Source organism: Pinus tabuliformis, chromosome 5_2, assembly GCF_031772625.1.
Source record: "Pinus tabuliformis cultivar Carrire ecotype Pingquan chromosome 5_2, CPIR1, whole genome shotgun sequence".
NCBI lineage: Eukaryota > Viridiplantae > Streptophyta > Pinopsida > Pinales > Pinaceae > Pinus > Pinus tabuliformis.
Genome location: NC_142306.1, coordinates 403,042,172 through 403,061,112, shown reverse-complemented (window position 1 = coordinate 403,061,112; position 18,941 = coordinate 403,042,172).

Below are 18,941 nucleotides of genomic sequence, written 5' to 3'. Positions count from 1 at the left end.
TTACATTGGCAAGAAATAACTTGCTTTATGATTAGATGTACAGGGAAGTATTTAATCTCTTTGTTCTTGCAATTAGAATTGGTTGTGACTCAAATTTGAAAAAGTTGTTAATTACTCACACAGTTCACCTTTTTGTTCAAGTAATCAAGGAAAATGTGATGTCTTTTATGGCTATGTACTATTTGAAGACACCCGAAGACACCAATTACACAAATATGGTACACTCCTATTTATGAACATCCTTCACCAGTTCCCAAAAGTTTGTGGGATGCACCAATGAAGGATTTTAAGGAGAAGAAGATGAAAGAACTAGGATTGAAGTTTAAATTAAAAGCGCTATAAAGTTAACTATAATATAATCTAAACTTGATAAATGAATTCGCATTTGACTTTACCAATAAAATAATGTTATCATGTGCTTCAAGTATTTGATGGACTTAAAAACACTTCAAAGGCTATAAATATTGGATTTAACAAAGTTGGGCAGCGCATACTTGGCCCGAGAGGCTATGTCAAAATAAAATAGAGACATGTAAGTACTATAAGTTACAATATTTCATTATTGAAATGTTCAAATATTATTTAAAACCAAGTTAAATTTTCATGTTTTGTTATGAAATGTAGTCAAATGACATTGGCATTATGCCCATCCAAGACTATCTAAAAATCACCTCTAAAGAGGATATAAAGCCTTAGTTGAATTGAAGAAATGTTAGGCAAAATATACTCTTACTATGACTATGGAGGTATATAACTTAAATATATATTGAATGGTTAGTTGTGAATAGGTTTAGGGTTAGTGGATTATAAAATAATTAAGAATATTATTGCAGACACATGGAGGTGTTGCTATCCATGATGTGCTTCCTCTTAAGGCTATTGATGGTTATAGTCAGAAGCTTTCCTACCATCATGTCCACCACAATAAATATTAATCATGGTAATTATGCTAAAAGGTGTTTTATTTATGAAGTTGGCTAGGCAAACACTGTTTAGCCCAACCAATCCCCTCACTCCATTTTCGTTGTTCTCTCCCATAAGAATTCAAAACATGTAAACTTTTATCAAGCCCGATTTCTCCTGTTCAACCAAGTACGACCACCCTTCGAAGCGGGGAGTTAACGTTGTTGTTGAGTACAACCTTCTTCGACTCGCATTTTCCCTGCGCAGAGTCGGTTGCAGTTGACGCACAACCAATGCCTTCCTCTTCCTTGGATTCATCAAGGGCAAGAGATTAAGGTGAATAAAATGAGGTGGGAAGAACATGACGGTCGTTCCATTAATTCTTGTTTTGAGGACGTGTTGTTCGAGGTGTTGAAGCATTTGGATTCAAAGTCTCTAGCGATCACCACCTGTGTGAGTCGCTGCTAGAAGCGCGCCACCGAAGAGGAGGCATTGTGGGAAGGCATTTGTGCCAAGAATTGGCCTAAAGAGGTTCTATATGCTTCCCAGTTGGGGCAGATGAGGAGCGTTTTTTTAGCCTTAGGAGGCTTTTGTCGTCTTTATGTTTATTGGATAAGACCGTTGCTAGATCCTTTGTATCATCCTCTAGATTAGCCTAACAAGAAAGAATGGAGTAAAGTCCAAGCCCATATTTCTCTTTCGCTCTTTTCCATCGTCTATTACAACAGATTCGGGCACTGATCCAACTGCCCCACATCTTTGAGGTTTCTCTGAAATCCCTCTCATCATCTCACCTCCTCCACTTCCTCCTCTTCTTCATTTTCTTTGTACAAGGGAGCTCCCTCTTCTTCTATAAGTCTTTAATTGTGGGGACGCACACACCCCCTTATAGGTGTTAGTAGTAACTTGAGTTGTTACAATGCTTAAGTTATTTGCAATGTTATTCCCAATAGCAGAAACCACTGGTGCAACAATTTTTAGTTCCTCAAAGAAGCAATGCTCATATTCCCAGATTGATAGGGAAAATGGTTTGTATCTGTATGACCAAATGGGTGGGTCAAGTTATTTTCAGCTTGATGATTCTGATTATTTGAATAGGCATAGTATGTTGGAGCAATATTGATACGAGTTCCTATCATCAATGGTCGATGGTGATGAAAGGGACTTGGAGGCTCTTTTGGCCTTCAAAGAGGCCATCACGTCAGATGGTGGGTCACTGTCCAAATGGATGGTTAATAACTAAAAAAACATATGCTCCCGGAATGGAATTTGGTGTCAAAGAAACACTGAAAGAGTAGTTTCCATAATCCTTCCTGGATTAGGATTGTAAGGCACCATTTCGCCATCTCTAGGAAACCTCTCTTTATTGCGTACCTTGGGTCGTTCTGGAAATTTATTGACAGGAAGAATTCCACCAGAGATTGGGCAGGCTAGAACGCTAAGCGAACTTGACCTCAACTCTAATGAGTTGTCGGGTACTATTCCAACAACATTGTCTAATTGCACACAACTTCTATAAATCGATCTTTCAGGGAAGAGTTTGACAGGCATGATACCGACATAATTTGGTTGTCTAATCAAGCTAGAACATATGGGCTTGTACTTAAATGCTCTGACTAGAGGTATTCCAAATTCTTTGGGCAACTGCACATCTCTTCGATAATTGTGGATTCAAAACAACAATCTTAGTGGTGCAATTCCTTCGGTTTTGTGTCAGACACGCCTATCTGAACTCGACTTTTCATACAACTCTCTAAGTGGTGAGATACCTCCAACACTAGGCAATTTATCGTCCATCTAATTTTATAGAAACCTCATGACTGGAAGTATTCCAAAGGATTAAAGATGCATTAATTCTAAATCGCTCAAGATTCTGAAGATTAAAAGGTATTTTTCTACTAAATTTATTGTTGGATAAATCTAACACTTGCAAATTAGTGAAATTTTTTATCCATTGAGGAATACTACCTTTAAAATTATTATAACCAAGGCTCAATACTCTTAATATATTTAAGCTCGTTAAGTATATAGGAAGTTCACTTGTGAATCTATTTCTACTTAAATCCAATAACTGGAGTTGACTATTATTAACCAAAGATCTAGGCAAAGTTCCATAAAAGAGATTAGAACTGGCAGATAAAATCTGCAGAGAAAAAGGAATGTTCAAATCCTCACTAAATGAGTTCTGAGAAACCTTCAACCTTTGCAGAGAAGTGTAGTTGTGTATATTGTTAGGAATTGATCCTTCAAAATTGTTTTTTGATATATCTAAATAATTAAGTAAAACCAAACTACCAATAGTCTCAACAATGCCTCCAGACATATTGTTATTATATATGGCTAACCTTTGGAGATTGTTTAACTAGCTTATGTTATATTGTATAGTTCCATTTAAGTTGTTTGAGTACAGATATAAATCCACAAGATATTGAAGTTTTCCTATGGCTTTAGGAATCGTACCTGTGAGATTGTTTGCATGGGGGTAAAGGTATTCAATGTAGCTCCAATTTCCAATTATTTTAGATATGCCATGAGTCAGTTGATTTGAGCCAAGATCAAGACTCCAGAGGGGAAGCTGAAAAATACTCATCGACAACGATCCTTGATTTTGTTTCCTGCTAATTACAAAGAGGCAAGATTGATGCAATTTCCTATTTTAGAAGGGATAGGACTTGAAATATTACCTCAAATACTCTCTTGAATATCCATTGGGCTAACAGAACATGAGGGTGATATTGACAATACATAAAGTTCTTTCAAATTACCCAATTGAGTTGGTATACTCCTTGAAAATATGTTGTGTCCCAAATATAAAGTCTGAAGGCAAGAACAATTGCCCAAAGCCGAAGGAATGGATCCCTTTATTTTATTAGACTCTAGATCCAATTTCTCCAAATTATGGAGAAACCCCGGTTCCTCTAGAATACTTCCAGTCAAGAGGTTGCTATAAAAGTAGATGGACAATAGTTGAGTGCAGTTGCCTAGTGTTGGAGGTATCTCACCACTTAGAGAGTTGTATAAAAAGTTGAGTTCAGATAGGTGTGTCCGACACAAAACCGAAGGAATTACACCACTGAGATTGTTGTTTCGAATCCACAATTCTCGAAGAGATATGCAGTTGCCCAGAGAATTTGGAATACCTCCAGTAAGAGCATCTTGGTGAGCCCCAAATTTGGTAACTTGTTGGGCTCATTTGGCCTAATTATCCTTGTTCAATCCTTCATTTTTCATAGCTTATGCATTATTTTTCAGTATGTTTATGTCATTTGTACGAATAAGGGTAGTCACTCTTCCTAGGTGGCTAACACGTGCTCATTTCAGGTTTTTTGACACATGTTGGAGCAAAACCGAGCAATCATGGGCTAGAAGACAGCCAAGCTTGGGGTGAGGATTCATAGGGGGGTTGTCTATGGCATTAAATAGCCTTCCTCGGGATCTTCACCCCCAACTCCGAGCTCCAAAGGCCACCAAAACTGGATCTAGAAGGCAGCCAAGCAGATTTTGGAAGGAGCTGTCTACTCACAGTTTGGGCAGCCAAGTCCCATAGATTTAGGAGGCCAGCTAGGGCCCTCGTGGTGTATAAATGTTAAGGCCTCAGCCTTCGTGAGGGACTTTTGGAAACCATTGCATATTTTGCACTATAGTGTTGTTAGCTCTACTTTGTTCTCTTGTAGCCATTTTGGGCATAACTCTTGACTTATGACTATTTTTTGATAATGAGAAGCAGTGCGATTTTATATCAACTCTTAGTTTTCTATAAGAGCCATAGCTCTCAGGGTTGGGCCCAACCTGAGAGCCTAGGGCTTCCTTTTTGTATTGTTACCTTTCCTTTATGCATCGTTGTTCTCCTTTTATGCATTTGAAACGTATTTCTGTTGGGCAGATTTAGTGTGTTGGTTAAATAGGTCACTATTTATGAATAGAATTGCTTCAGATGTTTAACATGGATTGGTAGGATAATAACAGGAAGAAGCTCCAAAAAAGGGTCAACGACACTCTCTGTTTCACCTCATCCTTATTGGATCAGGGGTTGGAACTGAAGAAACAGTGCTGCCCCAACAAAATCACTAGTTTAAACCTTAGTGTAATGTTTCCATTTGTAGAAGTTAGTTATGGGTTCAGCTCTCTAAAATGTTTCTTTGCATGATTGATGTACATGGTTTTCTTTCCAAATAAAGCTGTTGTTCATTCGTTTTATTGACATTTAAATTAGATTAGCTAGGACTTTGATTATTTGTAAGACGTCGTTGATTCGGTTAAAGGTACATTGTGCAGGGCATCTCTACCACTCTCTCATCCGCTTAAGCTTCATCAGAGCCAGTTGTTCCATCTCCTAGCTAGGTTCCTCGTCTCACATTTGTCCTCTTGCCCACGTAACCCTACATTTTTGTGCAATCATTGTTTTAGCCTTCTTTGAGCCAATTTGGCCATCTACACCTTCTAACCACTCCATCCACCTGTCCCTGGGCCACTTCAGGCCCCTATCCTACCTCCATATCCATTCATGCATCTTCCCTCACTCACCCATCCTCCAAGATCCAATTTTTAAACATCCTGTAGAAATTTTTGAACATCCTGTAGAACCCCTGCAGACTTCTTGTAGAAGCTTACAAATGAGGTTTCTTGATAGCCAAACTTTGTGAAACTCTCTGGAAGGGTGTTAGGGACTCCTTAGACCCTCTCTGAACCTTCCCGACCTCTTCCAAGCATTTCTCCTCCTTGATCCACCCCTGCACAGTCAAAGAACAGTGAAAGCATATGCATGATGAAACTGACGACTTAATCAAAAATAAAAAAAGATGTTTTCTTCAAATAGAGGTAGTCTAGACACATGTATTTTACCTTCATAGAAGTAATGGCATCTCTTCCAGTAGTTTGCATTCTCTCCTTTGCATCAGTAGGACTAGCTGGTAGAATTAGGGTTTGCGTTACTTTTTGGCTTTCAGTTCTTTCCGCAAGTAGATTAGCTTCCTTTGAGTTAGCTTTCGTCCATCAGTTAAAAATCTTCTTCTAAGAGCTCATAGAAGTTGGCTTAAGCCCCTAGCGGACTTGTGCCAGCTGACCAAGTGACAGCTGCAGCAAGAGCTAGTACTTGTGCATACAGCACCGTCGCTTCCAAGTTTGTTACGAACTACCGAGTTGATAAAAGTAAAGAAGGGAGTCCCAGGAGTTGCAACATTATTGCTGCAATACTGGAGCCCACCAATTTTTGGCGCCGTTGCCGGGGAAGCGTCAGAGTATTTGTGATTGCTGCTTTTCTTCTATTTTCCTGCTCTCGCCTTCTGCTAAATAGTTTATTTCATTTCCATTCTGCAATTTCATTTCTGCAAAAGTAAAGTAGACACTTCCTGCTTTCATAGATTAGACTTTCAATTCTACAAGCGTAACATAGAATTTCAATTATGCAAGCGTAAAATAGAATTTCAATTTTGCAAGCGTAGTCTAGTATCTCTTTCTCGCAATTTGATTTCAGCAGAGTAGATTAGTCCTTTCCTGCTTTTATTTCAATTCCGCATTTTCACTCCCACAAGATAGATTCTAGTTAGTTGTAATACCATCTGTTTCAGTTTTGCAGGTACAAGCAGAGAAAAAGCAAAACAACCAAAAATCCTTTCATGCCTCATAGGAACAGAGATAATACCAGAAAATTCCTACCCAACACCCCCACCACTTCACTGAGTCACCCTTCTCTCTTCTTTGGTGGCAGTGATCCAGAAGAACCTATAGGTGAACCTCCTGAGATATACGAAGATCCTATAATAGAAGAAGAGCAAGAAAACATTCCTCTTGAAACCATGGCTGACAACAGAAATGGTGGAAACGATGACGAGAGAATAGAAGGTACCTTCCCCATCCGAGAGACTAACGGGGACATGAAAATGAAGAACATAAGTCCCTCGACCTTACCTCATTTCCATGGATTGACCATTGAAGACCCTGATACCTTCCTGTTTGAGTTTTTTGTCCTTTGTCGAACCTATGATTATATAGAAGACGAGCAAAAATTGAAACTCTTTCCCTCTACCCTCAAGGATGCAGCATTACGCTGGTTCATGGGGTTACCTGGAAACAGTATCACCACTTGGGCTCAAATGCAACAAGCTTTCAATACCAAATACCGGGACTACTGTAGGTCCAAGGAAACCTTTTGGATGACCATGGGAAGCGATGAGTCTTTAGAAGATTACGAGGAAAGGTTCCAACTTAGCTATAAACGGGCCAGGTGCACACTTGACCCTAAATCCCTAAAGTTGGTTCTGCTCCGAGGAGTCCCTGAAGACCTTCTAGATATCCTTCACATGCTAGCTGGGGGAGGCATCTACCAACTGCCTTATGAGGACATAAAGACTGTGTTTAGAAACCACTCTAGGGCAGCCTGGAAAAGAGGTAGGGAAAACCCACTTTCAGCTAGTAGCACCTTCTCCAAGCATGAGTTTGCTAACCAGATGGAAGACCTCAAGAGTGAGATGAGACAGACTATTTCCATGTAACTTGATACCTTCCGAATTCAGCAAAAGAAAGAGGAAGCTGAGAGGGATTTGGCCATATTTTGTCCCAGGTGTACGAGGAATCACCCGAAGAACGAGTGTCCATTGCACTCAATAGAGGTATGTTTCGTTTGTGAGGAGGACCACCCCACAAACCAATGCCTGACCTTACCAGGATTTAAAGCCATATACCAAGGGACTGAGGCACCCACTGAACCTCTCTACTTCCTCAACCAAAGGAGGTCGCATGGACCTAGACCTTACCAACAAGGGATGCAAGGGACATCCCAAGCTTATTATAACCCCAACCAGTCTACTCACATGCCTTCATGGGGTCCCCCTGCTCATCCTGCCTGGTTTGCACCTCCTCCGTGGTCTTATCCCCCTCAATACCATGCTCAACCCACTGCTCATTCGTTTCACTCACATGTCTAGCCACAGCCTCAGTGGAATGCACCTCAACCGGGGTGGAGGCCCCAGTACAACACTCCTCCCGCCATTTTGCCTCCACCACCGGCTCAACCGCAACCATTACCTCCTGCTCCTCCAAGACAACCACAAATGTCTGCTCAACCGAACCTGAACCCTAACAACCGACAGGCCCAGCAGGTATATACTGGGGAGACAACATGTCCTACCTATGCTGTGGAGATCCAGGAGATCAACCTGCGATCCGGGAAGACTCTTCCAGATCGCCAACCTCCTCCCCCAGAGGACGAGGAAGACAAACATGAAAGTGAACCCAAAGCCAGTCCACCCTTTCCTGAGAGACTAACAGTAATCACACAACCAAACCCGGAGGAGACTGAACTTCTAGGGGAACTGAAACAGTTGTGTGTGAAAATACCACTTCTCCAGGCCATCAAAGATGTACATATATACAACAAATTGGTTAAGGAAAAGTGTTTCAGGCACCCAGGCAGGCGAAACAGAGATGCCTCAACTATCAATGTCATAGGACAACTGTCTGATCTTATGTTGGGGCAAGTAATCTGTCCAAAGTATTTGGATCCTGGGAGTCCTGTAGTTGATGTCCACATCAATGGCACCATTATCCCCCATACCTTGATTGATCTAGGAGCTGCCATTAATGTGATGACCAAGGACACCATGCTTAAACTCAACCTTTAGAGTTCCTTAAGGAAGACCTCGACAATCCTGCAGTTGGCAGATCGCTCCACCGTGACTCCCGAAGGGATTGTGGAGGATGTCTTGGTCTCTGTTGACTCTTGGGAGTATCCTGCAGACTTCTTGGTCCTTCAGCCCAAGGCAAAGCTTACTGGATACCCCCTCATTTTGGGAAGGCCTTGGTTAGCCACTGCGGATGCTTACATAAGCTGTCGAGTGGGAAACATGACCATCAAAAATGGTCCTATGTCCAAGCAGCTAGTCCTATACCCTCCTGCCCAACCTCTGTTAGAGCATGACTTACCACTTTGGTTGGAAGAAGGAGACGAGGATGACGTCTACTCTGCCCCCTTCTGCATGATAGAAACCACTAGGGGAGGTCCTTAAGCCGAGGATGATTTGATTGAGACGTTGATTCAAAATCCACCTCCCAGTGCTCTCTCCTTAGAAGAATTGGTGGAAGATACCCAAGCCAACACCTTAGTGGACCTCTGTGTGACTGATCCAACCTCTCCCAGAGTTAAGAATGTGGAGTTTGGTCCCGAAAGAACTCTAAAGATCAGGTCCTCTCTATCTCATTCCCAGGAGAAGGAGCTGTGTAGCTTACTAAACAATCACTTAGATGCTTTCGCTTGGAGCTATAAGGAGATGAAAGGAGTCCATCCTTCGGTCTGTACCCATCACATCTACATCAAATATGCTTGTAAACCAGTCAGGCAGCCCCATAGGAGAATGAATCCAGCCCTTAAAGACATTGTTAAAGAAGAGTTGCAAAAATTATTGGATGCAGGATTCATCTACCCTATCTCCGTTAGTGAGTGGGTTTCACCTCTAGTGCTTATGCCCAAGAAGAACGGGAAGTGGAGAATCTGTGTAGATTACCGAGAACTTAACAAAGCCACCAAGAAAGACCATTTCCCTTTGCCTTTCATAGATCAAGTGTTGGATGGACTAGCAGGAAAGAAGTTTTTCTCTTTCCTAGATGGGTTCAGCGGGTATAATCAGATCCAAATCAGCCCGGAGGACCAGGATAAGACCACCTTCACTTGTCCATGGGGTACCTTTTCCTATCGAGTCCTTCCCTTTGGGCTATGCAATGCCCCTGCCACTTTCCAGAGAGCTGTATTGAGCATCTTTGCCGAGTTGGTTCATGATTCGATGGAAATCTATATGGACGACTTTACTCCTTATGGGTCCAACTTCCAAGAAGCATTGACTAATCTGGGAAAAATTTTAAGCAAATGCATCGAGATGAACCTATCCCTTAGCCCTGAAAAATGTGAATTCCTGATGACTGAAGGGACTGTGTTAGGTCATACCATTTCTTGCCAAGGATTACAGGTGGATCCTAACAAAATTGCTCTCATCAAAAAGGTTCCACCTCCTCAGAAGGTAAGAGATGTTCAGAGTTTCTTAGGCTTAGCGGGATATTATAGAAGATTCATTAAAGACTTCAGTAAGCTAGCCTCGCCGTTGTTTTGCCTCTTAGCAAAAGATGTTGAGTTTAAATGGACTGACGACTGTCAGAGGGCTCTGAATGAATTAAAGGACAAGTTGGTGCCCACCCCGATCTTAAGAGGTCCAAATTGGGCCCTACCTTTCCACATCCACATTAATGCCTCGAACAAAGCCATAGGGGTAGCCTTAGGACAAGTTGAGGAAAAACTTCCATATGCCATATACTTTGTCAGCAAAAACTTATCCAAGGCTATCAAACATTTGTACATACTGATCATGTTGCAATTAGATATTTAATGAATAAACCTGATGTGAATGCTCGTATTATTAGATGGTTACTTTTGTTGCAACAGTTTGATTTGACTATCGTTGACAAACCAGGTAAAGAAAATGTTGTTGATGACTTCTTGTCTAGATTGGATTTACCTACAGGTGAAGAAGGAACAGTGGATGACCATATGCCAAATGAACATCTGTTTGCTATCTCAGTACTCTCTCCCTGGTTTGTTGATATAGCAAACTACCTGGTCTCAGCACAGTTCCCTCCGCATCTATCCTCAAAGGAGAAGAGCAGAATCGTGAGGAAGAGTGCCTCATTCACTTGGATCGGGGGCAACCTGTTCAAACTTGGCCCCGATCAGATCTTAAGGCGTTGTGTAAGGGAGGAGGAAGTCTTTGACATCCTCCTAACTTGTCACGATGGGCCATGTGGAGGACATTTTGCAGCCAAGAGGACTGCCTTCAAAATTCTATAGGCAGGCTACTATTGGCCCACTCTTCATCAAGATGTCAGAAGATATATCAGCCAATGTGACCGATGCCAAAGGATGGGGAAACCGACTCCAAGGGACGAAATGCCTCTCCAACCTCAAGTGACTCTTGAGCCATTTGAGAAGTGGGGTATGGATTTGTGGGTCCTATCAACCCTCCTTCAAGGCAAAGATCTTACATCATTGTGTGCACCGACTATCTGACAAAGTGGGCAGAAACCAAGGCAATCAAAGCTGCAACAGAAGAAAAGGTGGCGGAATTTTTAATAGAAAACATCTTCTACAAATTTGGCTACCCAAGAGAGTTAGTCACCGATCAAGGAAGCTAGTTCACCTCCAACTTAATTAAAGACTTGCTCGCTCATCACAAGATCAAGAATCAGACTTCCACCCCATATCATCCTCAAGCAAATGGGCAGGTGGAAGTCACCAATAGAGAATTAGAAGGGATTTTGACTAAGGTGGTGAGCAGCAACAGAAAGGATTGGGCAGATCGTCTGGTTGAGGCCACTTGGGCCTACAACACCACTTGGAAAACCACAACCAGTTTCACACCTTATGAGCTGGTCTATGGGAAGAGAGCTTTGCTATCAATCGAGTTTGAGTACAACACATTGAGGATGGCAGATCAGCTGGACCTAGATCTTAGCCATGCTCAACAAGAAAGGTTATTGCAGCTGAATGGGTTAGATGAACACCAAATGCAGGCCCTCCTCCACTCAGAATTGGTTTAGCTTCAAAGGAAGATATGGCATGACCAGCACCTCAATGACAAACAATTCCAGCTGGGAGATTTGGCACTGTTGTATCATTCCAGACATAAGGATTTCGAGGGGAAGCTGAGGACAAGATGTTTAGGACCATACGTAGTGGAGAAGTGTAATGACAATGGTTCTGTCCTTATCTGGACCATTGATGAAGAAGCCCTCCCCATGCTCGTCAATGGGTATCGACTAAAGATCTACAGGAAACCTCTTTTGAGGTAAGAGTTCATCAAAACTGTGGAAAAATTAGTGCTGGTCATAGAGAAGGGTTCTGCCTCTGTTTTGGGCACACCCTGAGCATCATTATACATTAAAAAATAAATAAAAATAAAAATAAAAAAAATAAAAATCCTTGGGTGAAAACCTTTTTGAGGCGCCCAAGGCAGATGGTAGGGGTGAAAACCTCATTGAGGCGCCCCTGTTGTCTCTTTGAAAAATAATTGGAATAAAATTATGCTTGGGTGAAAACCTCTCTAAGGCACCCAAGGCAGATCATAGGGGTGAAAACCTCTCTGAGGCTCCCCTGCTGTCTCTTAAGAAAAAAAAAGGAAAAGAAAAAGGAGAAAAAAAAAAGGAGTTCAATCTCTGGAAATTGTTGCAGGTTGCAGGAACACAATGCAAAAAGGAGGCCTCTCAACTCAAGGACAAGGGTCCCTACTAAGCTACCAGGCAACCTCACATACACTCCCTCCATGAACACTCATTTTTTCCAAGGTATGGACACAATCTGGTCATGGTTTAGCCTTCTACAGGAAGCTACAGGACTTTCTACAGGAAGTTCTATATTTCTACAAGAAACATCCTGTAGAGCCTTTGGGCAGGCCAGGACCGATTATGAAGAAGAATTTGAAGCTTGAAACTAGTTGAGGAGGCATGAAACCACTCTTTTCTTCCATCCTCCACTTGTTTCACCTCCTTTCACCACCTTTGCTGCCATATGGTCGAATATACCTGTACAGTCATACCAGAACTTTGTTTTCTCAGATAATTTTTTTTTTGTTTTTAAGGAGGAAATAAAGCATGCAGAGGCTCGCACGCTTTACCTGTCAAGGCAATCTTAGGACCCTGCACCTGTGAACGCGACTCAATGATCTCGGCATGCACCCTAGGAGGAGAAACGACTACAGGATGTCCTACAGGAATCCTGTAGCAGCTGATCCGACTGGAGCACATACCATGGAGACACCAGCAGCTCATGAAGCCGGTGCATGCAGCATACACCACCAAGAAATCGGGTCTCAAGGTCTCGTAGCCAGCAGCAACCAATGAAGAGGAGCTCCAGCACCCGTACACGAAGCAGCAGCAAGCAGATCCAGCATTCCTCGTCCTGAAGCCTGAAAAAACCCACGTCCACGGCCGCACAGGTAAGTGCCTATCCTTATTTCGTCAAATTACATAAGCTATACTCTAAATGTGCATGACTGTGAGAATGAACGGATTGAACAAGTCGGGTAGCCATTCAACTGGCCACCACAACCATTCTGACGGCCTCGCCGGATCCGAATGTCCTTGGTTATGTCGAAAAGACGGGCAATTGACACGTGGGAAGCGTTCAGTCAGAGAGAAGCAGCAGTATAACAGGAATGGCGGCGATGAATGCAGAGGGAAGAATTCGGCGGTCAGGGACATGCCGCGGAATGATGGCTGTGACGTCGGCCAACTGATCCACTGGGACAGCTCCCCCCCGCACCATGAATTCCGCAGCAATTCAAAATCGGTCGGCTGAATCACTTATGATGCACTGTAGTCATTTACTTACAACCGTTTTGCAGCCGAGTACACGTCCTCAATCCTCTGCAAGTTGTTAGCCCGAGTTCTCGGCCTCTTCCAACGTCCTGTTGCTGCTCAGAAAGACCAGAACCACTGTAATGTTCTCCAGAAGCCGTGCATGATTTCTACAGGAAGCTGCGCTACAGGGAACCCGACATTACAAAGAAGCTTGGATTGTTCACGTCAAGGGTGGCAATTCTCAGTGAGGTAGGCCTGAACATAACTTTCCCATGCAAATAATTCAAAAGGTGGTGAATTCGACGTGTTGAGAGGGTAGGGAAAATGTGAATAAAGTCTGTCTATGAATGCAAAAGCTGTTAGGGTATGGAGCGATTATTAGGGGACAATTGTGTTCATGCTTGCACCCGTAGGTGGGACACATTGTCCCACAGCCTCAAAATCAGGGAATATCACACTCCAACTAGAATGAGGGAGGCCTTGGCATGAGTGCTTCTCTACAAGAAGTCTATGCAGAACCTCCAGGCCAGCTGGATTGGCCTTAAGCTAAGTCCACCTTTGCTTTTGGGATTGTTAGAAGGAAGCACAGAAGAAGAAGAGCATAAGCAGTGGGAAGAGGTGGAAAGGAAGGCCGAATTCCATGACAGTGAGGAGGATACTACTTCAAAAGCCTGGGATGTGAGGGTGGCGATTAAAGCAATGAAAGATGAGGAGCTGGACTAGTTGCTCAGAGGATGAGCAACCCTTTTAGCAGGGGGGTGATGATGAGCCCCAAATTTGGTAACTTGTTGGGCTCATTTGGCCTAATTATCCTTGTTCAATCCTTCATTTTTCATAGCTTATGCATTATTTTTCAGTATGTTTATGTCAATTGTACGAAAAAGGGTTGTCACTCTTCCTAGGTGGCTAACACGTGCTCATTTCAGGTTTTTTGACACATGTTGGAGCAAAACCGAGCAATCATGGGCTAGAAGATAGCCAAGCTTGGGGTGAGGATTCGTGGGGGGTTGTCTATGGCATTAAATAGCCTTCCTCAGGATCTTCAACCCCAACTCCGAGCTCCAAAGGCCACCAAAACCGGATCTAGAAGGCAGCCAAGCAGATTTTGGAAGGAGTTGTTTACTCACAGTTTGGGCAGCCAAGTCCCATAGATTTAGGAGGCTAGCTAGGGCCCTCGTGGTGTATAAATGTTAAGGCCTCAGCCTTCGTGAGGGACTTTTGGAAACCATTGCATATTTTGCACTACAATGCTGTTAGCTCTACTTTGTTCTCTTGTAGCCATTTTGGGCATAACTCTTGACTTATGACTATTTTTTTATAATGAGAAGCGGTCTGATTTTATATCAACTCCGAGTTTTCTATATGAGCCATAGCTCTCAGGGTTGGGCCCAACCTGAGAGCCTAGGGCTTCCTTTTTGTACTGTTACCTTTCCTTTATGCATCGTTGTTCTCCCTTTATGCATTTGAAACGTATTTCTGTTGGGCAGATTTAGTGTGTTGGTTAAATAGGTCATTGTTTATGAATAGAATTGCTTCAGATGTTTAACATGGATTGGTAGGATAATAACAGGAAGAAGCTCCAAAAAAGGGACAACAACACTCTCTGTTTCGCCTCATCCTTATTGGATCAGGGGCTGGAACTGAAGAAACAGTGTTGCCCCAACAAAAACACTAGTTTGCTTGACCATGCAATCCTTAGTGTACTGTTTTCATTTGCAGAAGTTAGTTATGGGTTCAGATCTCTGAAATGTTTCTTTGCATGATTGATGTACATGGTTTTATTTCCAAATAAAGTTGTTGTTCATTCGTTTTATTGACATTTAAATTAGATTAGCTAGGACTTTGATTATTTGTAAGACGTTGTTGATTCGGTTAAAGGTACATTGTGCAGGGCATCTCTACCACTCTCTCATCCGCCTAAGCTTCATCAGAGCCAGCTGTTCCATCTCCTAGCTTGGTTCCTCGTCTCACATTTGTCCTCTTGCCCACGTAACCCTACCTTTTTGTGCAATCATTGTTTCAACCTTCTTTGAGCCAATTTAGCCATCTACACCTTCAAACCACTCCATCCACCTTTCCCTGGGCCACTTCAGGCCCCTATCCTACCTCCATATCCATTCATGCATCTTCCCTCACTCACCCATCCTCCAAGATCCAATTTTTAAACATCCTGTAGAAATTTCTGAACATCCTGTAGAACCCCTGCAGACTTCCTATAGAAGCTTACAAATGAGGTTTCTTGATAGCCAAACTTTGTGAAACTCTCTGGAAGGGTGTTAGGGACTCCTTAGACCCTCTTTGAACCTTCCCAACCTCTTCCAAGCATTTCTCCTCCTTGACCTACCCTTGCACAGTCAAAGAACAATGAAAGATATGCATGATGAAACTGACGACTTAATCAAAAATACAAAAATATGTTTTCTTCAAATAGAGGTAGTCTAGACACATGTATTTTACCTTCATAGAAGTAATGGAATCTCTTCCAGTAGTTTGCATTCTCTCCTTTGCATCAGTAGGACTAGCTGGTAGAATTAGGGTTTGCTAGGGTTTGCGTTACTTTTTGGCTTTCAGTTCTTTCCGCAAGTAGATTAGCTTCCTTTGAGTTAGCTTTCATCCATCAGTTAAAAAGCCTCTTCTAAGAGCTCATAGAAGTTGGCTTAAGCCCCTAGCGGACTTGTGCCAGCTGACCAAGTGACAGCTACGGCAAGAGCTAGTACTTGTGCATATAGCACCGTCGCTTCCAAGTTTGTTACGAACTACCGGGTTGATAAAAGTAAAGAAGGGAGTCCCAGGAGTTGCAGCATTATTGCTGCAATACTGGAGCCCACCACATCTAAGTACAAGCTCAGATGTTTTAGCTTGATTAGATGACCAAATTATGTCTATATCATGCCTCTCAAACTGTTCCGTGAAAGGTCGATTGATAATTAGACAAGGTTGTTGGAATAGTACCTGACAACTCATTAGAGTTGAGGTCAAGTTTGCTCAGCACTCTAGCCTGCCCAATCTCTGGTGGAATTTTTCCTATCAATAAATTTCCAGAAAGATCCAAGATGCGCAATAAAGAGAGGTTGCCCAAAGATGGTGAAACGGTGCCTTGCAATCCTAACCTAGGAAGGATTATGGCAACTACTCTTTTAGAGTTTCTTCGACATCAAATTCCATTCCAAGAGCATACGTTTTTTAAGTTATAAACCGTCCAATTGGACATCCATCCACCATTTGATGTGATGGCCTCTCTGAAGGCCAAAAGAGTCTCCACGTCCCTTTCATCATGATCGACCATTGATGATAGGAACTGGTATCGAGCTTGCTCCAACATATTACGCCTAGTCAAATAATCAGAATCATCATACTCAAGAGAACTTGACCCACTCATTTATTCATACATATAAAAACCATTTTCCTTATTAATCTGGGAATATGAGCACTGCTTCTTTGAACAACTAATAGTGGTTGCTGCTATTGGGAATATCATTGCAAATAACATAAGCATCATAATTGTGGCAACGCGTACGTCCCCTCATAGGTGTTTCTGTTATGTTATGTTTTTTTCGCTAAGATTGAGTTTCAAAATGGACATGCAATTGAGAGTTTCAAAATTACAGTCCATTGTGAAACACTGTATAGAAGAATTTTGATGCCCACAAACATCATGTGGGTTGGTGGCCATAACCCAAACTCTGTATGTGTGAGTTTGTTTTGTAGGGGCTCTCATGCCCATTAATACAAACGCTTTCTCTGTTGTTATTTTCATTGGTAAATTGTGGCCATGAATATATTCTAACAGTTAACTCTGGGAATAATTATTTAGCAAGGGGATTGTTGAGAAGTTGATAGTCCTCATTGTGAGATTACATGGAAAAAAAGTTGAATGCAGAAATCAAATGGCTAGGCAAGACAATCTGTCACATAAACTTTTAGCCTACTAAATGTTAAAATAATCTCTGCTTCTTCTATATATGTTTTATATCTGTTACGTTATGTTGCAGAGTGTGATATTTTCGGTTGAAACTTGGCAATGGCATCCTCATTGTGATTCCATACAGTAGAAAAACTTTCAAAATTTGTTTATTATTGGGTGTTTTCAGGTAAAGAGGAAAAAGAGCCCCATCAGTAATTATTTGCAATCTAGTACAACACATTAATTCAGTTTTAACCAAACTTTGACCAATTTAAATGCTCATGTTGTTATCTCCCACAATACGGTATCTGCATCCCACATTTATTTATAACAAACAACTATTCACCATTAATGTATGGCAATGATTCCTCAGTGCCCAATTTTTGCATAAGACAAAAACATTGAGAGACACAACACCGAGGCTGGAATTTGGATTCCTCTTTACTTGTCAATTTTTTTTTTTGACGTTTTGGATCTTTATACTTTCCATCAAGGAACATTTTGTTTAAAATTTTGCCTTTCAAGAGTGATGCCTTGATACTAAATCAACCCTTCACCAATAAAATTTTGATTAAAACAATTCTCTTAAGTAACACAGTTATGTTAAAAATTCCACATGTTTATTATAAGAAAAACAACAAAATAACCATAAAACACAAATTACTTATTTTTTATTATTCCTTTATAACTGCTAAAGATAACACATTTCTATTTTAAAATATATTTTTTATATCAAAATTTGTCAATAACCAAATTAAAATTTGTTGAAATGGAGCAACTCAATTGTTGAAATAGACATTACTTGGAAGCAACATTTGGGATAATAGATTTGGGACTTCTACACTGTTGTCTTAGTTTGGAGGCATGACAAAAGGGAAACAATATCCTTTATTTTCAAGGGAAGTACGATAAATAATTGGTTAGGAAGTTTAAGATGAGTGAGTGCAAACCATCAACAACACCATTGAAGACTAAGTTTAAGCTATGTACAAGAAGGATCCACGGTAGATTCTATCTTATAAAAGAAACTAGAAGATGTCTAATTTATCTGACTTATACTAGGGAACCTTTGTTTACTGCAGATGGGTGAAGAATAAAATGTGCATCAACCTTTGTTTAGTGCATATGGTTTTAAGAACACTAAAATATGCAATAACCAAGATATGATAGCAATTATAAATAACCTTGAAGCATATCCTATTAGCAACCAAGAGATGAGAGAAATTATCAATCATCTAGAAGAATATATCATTAGCTTTGTAACAACCATGGGTACATTATGCAAGTCACTAAATAATTTCAGATATTTGCCAGAATTCCAACAATTTTATCTTAAGATTCGTATATTTTTGCAGCGTATTTATTGGGAACAATGCAAGACTGTATTTTGATAAATATGAAAGTATGCTTCGAGAATAAAATAGACTTCAACCTTTCTTCAGTGCAGATGTATAAAGAACACTTGAACATGCATCTTCCATCAACTAGGAGATCAAGGCAATTACCAACACTTTGGAAGCATTTCGCATTAGCATTGTAACAATCATGGCCGCATTAGCTAAGTCACTAAATAGTAAATACCATAAAATATTGCCAAAACTTCCAAAGTGACAATTTCATCATATGATTCGTTTATGATTGCAACTCAGTTTATTTGGAACAATGGAAAAACTCTATTTTGGCCCATATGAAAAGCTTAAGATATATTTATTTCCATAAAATAAGTTTAGATATGTTTATTTACACATAGCAAAGGTAAGGACAATGTAAAATTAAATGCAAAATCCAGCATGGGAGT